Below are 6,000 nucleotides of genomic sequence, written 5' to 3'. Positions count from 1 at the left end.
AACACCAGGGTGGATCTCAGCTGCTGCAGGCCAGGCAGCCATAACACAAGGGAGGTGAGGGAGGAGAGAGAGAGAGAGAGAGAGGGAGAGAAAGAGCACGTGGTCTGGGTCCTGGCTGTTATTGTTAGTAAGTGGCTGTCTAACATGCCAGAGTTGACAGGTTGAAAGGTACAGTGTTTGTTCACCCAGGCCTGCCCTTTTATACATGGCATCTCTCGCTCTCTCTCTCTGTCTCTGTCTCTCTCTCTCTCTTTCCATCTCTCTCGCTCCCTCTCAAACCAAATCAAATCAAAGTTTATTGGTACACAGTCTGACAGATGTTATTGCAGGTGCAGTGAAATATTTATGTTTCTAATTCCAACAATACATCAATATCTAGCAATACAATAACAATACAACAATATCTAACAATACAATAACAATACATCGATATCTAGCAATACAATAACAATACACACTTTACTCAAAGTAAACAAAATAAGAAAACAAAGAAGAAAGACAATGAAGAAATTAAGAAATATCAAAACGAGCTGAGTCAGTACATGTACCAGTCAGATGTTTGGAGACACCTATTTCTTCCAAGGTTCTTCTTTATTTTTTTACTTTTTTTCTACATTTTAAAAGAATGGTGTAGTAACTAAAAAAAAAAAAGTTAAACAAATCAAAATAAATTTTATTTTATGAGATTCTTCAAAGTCGTCATCCCTTTGCCTTGATGACAGCTTTGCACACTCTGGGCATTCTCTCAACCATCTTCAGCTGGAATGCTTTTCCAACAGTCTTGAAGGAGTTCCCACATATGCTGAGCACTTGTTGGCTGCTTTTCTATTTATTTGATTATTTCCCCCCTGAATGTTTTGGTTGAGTCTAATTGTGCTGCTGTCCTGATGCTCTGTGGGGTCTGTTTGTGTTTTTGAAGAGATCCCCAAGAACAGCTTGCTTAGGGGACTCTTCTCCAGGTTCATCTATATCTCTCTCTCTCTCTCTCTCTCTCTCTCTCTCTCTGCCTCTCTCTGCCTCTCTCTGCCTCTCTCTCTCTCTGCCTCTCTCTCTCTCTGCCTCTCTCTCTCTCTCTGCCTCTCTCTCTCTCTTTTTTTCTCTCTCTCTCTCCCTCTCTCTCTCCCCCTCTCTCTCTGTCTCTTTGCTGTAGTGGTCACTAGTGGCAGATCACACCTGGCTGACTCTCCAGTCTAATGTCACAGTAACTATTCTCTCTGGGGGAGGGGTGTTTTTTCAATTGGGCTGTGTGTTTTATTTGAAGAGGGGTATTTTAGTGAGAGTATGGCAAAGGCAGGAGGACGGGATCTGGTGATGATGTTTGTGTCTCTGCTTCTACACACAGAGTACCACTGGCAAACATAATATACAGATTACCCTTTACCCAACAGCATAAATGAAATCAAAGCTATGTTTGATGTCTGCCTTTCAACCCCAGAACAACAGAAGACACGTTACACTATAATGGCATAGGAGCCAAGGATATGATACCCATGCAGGCTGTTATCGAGTGGCTATTGCTAGCTAGATACAGGAATCTATTTATTTAGCCTCTGGCTGATAACAATGGAGGATACTGTAGGTGAGGAGGTTCCCTCAGCAGAGGATCCAGGGAGATACAGGCTGCTAATGGGAAATCTATATGGCTTTTCACTCTTTTGTGTGTTTTGAGATAGGACATGTTTAATTATTGTTGTGGGGACCAGACATCCCCACAAGAATAGTAAACAAACAAACATTTGACCAACTGGGGACTTTTAAGGTTAGAATTAGTGTTCGGGTTAGAATAAGGTTAAGAGTTAGGAGCTAGGAGCTAGGGTTAGTTTTAGGGTTAGGGTTAGGGTTAAGGTTAAGTTTTTGGGTTAGGGTTAGGTTTAAGGTTAAGGTTAAGTTTTTGGGTTAGGGTTAGGTTTAAGGTTAAGGTTAGGGTAAGAGTACGGGTAAGGGTCAGTGTTAGGTTAGGGAAAACAGGATTTTGAATGGGACTGAATTCTGTGTCCCCACAAGGTTAGCTGTACAAGACTGTGTGTGTGTGTGTGTGTGTGTGTGTGTGTGTGTGTGTGTGTGTGTGTGTGTGTGTGTGTGTGTGTGTGTGTGTGTGTGTGTGTGTGTGTGTGTGTGTGTGTGTGTGTGTGTGTGTGTGTGTGTGTGTGTGTGTGTGTGTGTGTGTGACTCAGGCAGCAGCCCAAACTAAACCCGAGAGGGTACTGATTATGTAAAGTCACATTATGGAACACTGGACTGACTGACTAAGATATGAATCAGTCTGTGAGAGGATTTATCAACTTTAGCGAGGGAGGAATCTACTGCTGCACCACTCCCCTACCTCACCTCTCTCTCCCCTCCCTCACCTCTCTCTCCCCCCCTCACCTCTCTCTCTCCCCTCCCTCACCTCTCTCTCCCTTCCCTCTCTCTCCCTTCTCTCTTTCTCCTTCTCCTCTCTCCCTCCTCTCTCTCTCCCTCCCCTCTCTCTCCCTCCCCTCTCTCCCTCCCTTCCCTCTCTCTCCCTTCCCTCTTTCTCCTTCTCCTCTCTCCCTCCTCTCTCTCTCCCTCCTCTCTCTCCCTCCCCTCTCCCCCTCCCTTCCCTCTCTCTCCCTTCCCTCTTTCTCCCTATCCTCTCTCCCTCCTCTCTCTCTCCCTCCCCCTCTCTCTCACTCCCTCAGGAGGTGGAGGAGACGGAGGAGACGGAGGCGGGGACTCTTGGCTGTGCAAGCTGTCCTAACTCCCAATGACCAGGTTACATAAGCCAGCCAGTCACCGTGTGGTGTGTGGTGACTGTCTGTAATCACTGTTTAACACAAGAACAGGACAAAATGAAGAGAAGAATAGCAACGCGTTTTGTTTTATGTCTCGTGTCATCCTCATGTGACCAGCGAAGCCCCCGCTGCAGGCCGACTCTTTAGATCAGCCCTGTGTAACGCCCTATGGCCTTACACGTTTGTTTCGTAGTGTTAAATAAAGCCTATGTCAAGCTGCAGTACACTTGGTGCTTGGTGAAGAGCCTTGTGGTGAGATTTAAGAGGTTTCTCTGCTCTAGTAATACCATCTGGTAATCTATCCCTGCTGTAGTGTGTCTGGAGGGTGATGGTCTCTTAACATAATACTGTCCTGTCATTATTAGGATTCAGTTTGATCCCTCTGTCATCATCAGTACACAGCCCCCCCCCCCCCCCACACACACACACACACACACGCAGGCAGGCAGGCAGGCACGCACACACACATATACACACACACACACATATACACACATACACACACATACATATATATATATATACATATATATATATATATACATACACACACACATGCATGCACGCACGCAGGCACACACACACACACACAGGGAATGCTCGTCTAATCATATCTCAGTGTCTCTTGTCTCTAATAAACACAGAGTACAGGTTAGACTTCAGATTAACATCCAAATAATAGCCGACATGAATTACTGTGGAGGAAAAAAACGCCTTTTTGAAAAATGTATATCTGCAAGGTTCTGTGTAGCCTAGATTCTGAAATTTCTCTCAAATTGAACTGACTTCAACCTCTATAGCAGTTGTGTGTACTTAACATGGCCTGGTGTGGCCTGGTATGGCCTGATATGGCCTGACATGGCCTGGTATGGCCTGGTATGGCCTAATATAGCCTGGTATGGCCTGATATGGCCTGATATGGCCTGGTATGGCCTGATATGGCCTGGTATGGCCTGGTATGGCCTGATATGGCCTGGTATGGCCTGGTATGGCCTGATATGGCCTGGTATGGCTTTAATCCAGAGTCAATGAGATGTGATGAATACAGAGTAAAATCAACAGACAAACCCCATCATGCAGATTACAGCAGGATTAGTGTTATTCCTCTGAGCTGAACTCATTCACTAATTTGATGGAGACTTTTCCCTATCAGATAGATTTTTCTCTCTACGACCCATTGTGATGATACTAGATGGTTAGCTAACACTGATTTCCTCAGTGCTAATGTCCTAGTGTTAGTGGTTGACTCCACTGCAGACCTGTCCTCTGGCCTGGCTGGTGCTATCCTCTCCTGGCGACTTGGGGCCTTTGCTGTGTTAACACTATTAGAAACCATGCAGCATCTGTCTGGGGGTTGAACACATCTCCCCTAAACACAACTCATCTGTGGACTACAGTAATTAAGGAGGTCAGGGAGGACAGGAAGGCTGGAGGGAGATACAGACACAGGAAAGGGAGGGGCTGGAGGGAGATACAGACACAAGAAGGGGAGGGGCTGGAGGGAGATACAGACACAGGAAGGGGAGGGGCTGGAGGGAGAGGCAGAGAGGTGTCTGAGTGGTGATAGGTCCATTAATCAACTGACTGGTCTCTCCTCCCCCCAGTAGCTGACAGCTGTACATTGAGGTGTCTGAGTGGTGATAGGTCCATTAATCAACTGACTGGTCTCTCCTCCCCAGTAGCTGACAGCTGTACATTGAGGTGTCTGAGTGGTGATAGGGCCATTAATCAACTGACTGGTCTCTCCTCCCCCCAGTAGTTGACAGCTGTACATTGAGGTGTCTGAGTGGTGATAGGTCCATTAATCTACTGACTGGTCTCTCCTCCCCAGCAGCTGAGGTGTCTGAGTGGTGATAGGTCCATTAACCAACTGACTGGTCTCTCCTCCCCCCAGTAGCTGACAGCTGTACATTGAGGTGTCTGAGTGGTGATAGGTCCATTAATCAACTGACTGGTCTCTCCTCCCCAGTAGCTGACAGCTGTACATTGAGGTGTCTGAGTGGTGATAGGTCCATTAATCAACTGACTGGTCTCTCCTCCCCAGCAGCTGAGGTGTCTGAGTGGTGATAGGTCCATTAATCAACTGACTGGTCTCTCCTCCCCCCAGTAGTTGACAGCTGTACATTGAGGTGTCTGAGTGGTGATAGGTCCATTAATCAACTGACTGGTCTCTCCTCCCCCCAGTAGTTGACAGCTGTACATTGAGGTGTCTGAGTGGTGATAGGTCCATTAATCAACTGACTGGTCTCTCCTCCCCAGTAGTTGACAGCTGTACATTGAGGTGTCTGAGTGGTGATAGGTCCATTAATCAACTGACTGGTCTCTCCTCCCCAGCAGCTGAGGTGTCTGAGTGGTGATAGGTCCATTAATCAACTGACTGGTCTCTCCTCCCCAGTAGCTGAGGTGTCTGAGTGGTGATAGGTCCATTAATCAACTGACTGGTCTCTCCTCCCCAGCAGCTGAGGTGTCTGAGTGGTGATAGGTCCATTAATCAACTGACTGGTCTCTCCTCCCCCCAGTAGCTGACAGCTGTACATTGAGGTGTCTGAGTGGTGATAGGTCCATTAATCAACTGACTGGTCTCTCCTCCCCAGCAGCTGAGGTGTCTGAGTGGTGATAGGTCCATTAATCAACTGACTGGTCTCTCCTCCCCCCAGTAGCTGACAGCTGTACATTGAGGTGTCTGAGTGGTGATAGGTTCATTAATCAACTGACTGGTCTCTCCTCCCCCCAGTAGCTGACAGCTGTACATTGAGGTGTCTGAGTGGTGATAGGTCCATTAATCAACTGACTGGTCTCTCCTCCCCAGCAGCTGAGGTGTCTGAGTGGTGATAGGTCCATTAATCAACTGACTGGTCTCTCCTCCCCAGCAGCTGGGGTGTCTGAGTGGTGATAGGTCCATTAATCAACTGACTGGTCTCTCCTCCCCCCAGTATTTGATTAGCTGTACATTGAGGTGTCTGAGTGGTGATAGGTCCATTAATCAACTGACTGGTCCAAAATCTGTGCCATGCGATATTTGAAAAGACAACATTTTACTAGTCTGACGGGCCAGTTTTGCACATTTTCTACTAGCCCGGTGTGAAACGTACTAGCCCCGGGCTGACCTAATTTCCACCCCTGGTAACGCCCCACTGCACAGAGCATATGCTAAGACATCATGTTCCCAACATCTAAAATGTTAATGAAGTCTCTACATTTCCACTCCTCTATGCGGTGTATTAAGCTGTTGTTGTAGTTGTTGTTG

The sequence above is a fragment of the Oncorhynchus mykiss genome, chromosome 16 (assembly GCF_013265735.2).
Source record: "Oncorhynchus mykiss isolate Arlee chromosome 16, USDA_OmykA_1.1, whole genome shotgun sequence".
Classification (NCBI taxonomy): domain Eukaryota; kingdom Metazoa; phylum Chordata; class Actinopteri; order Salmoniformes; family Salmonidae; genus Oncorhynchus; species Oncorhynchus mykiss.
Note: the sequence above shows the minus strand (reverse complement) of the source record.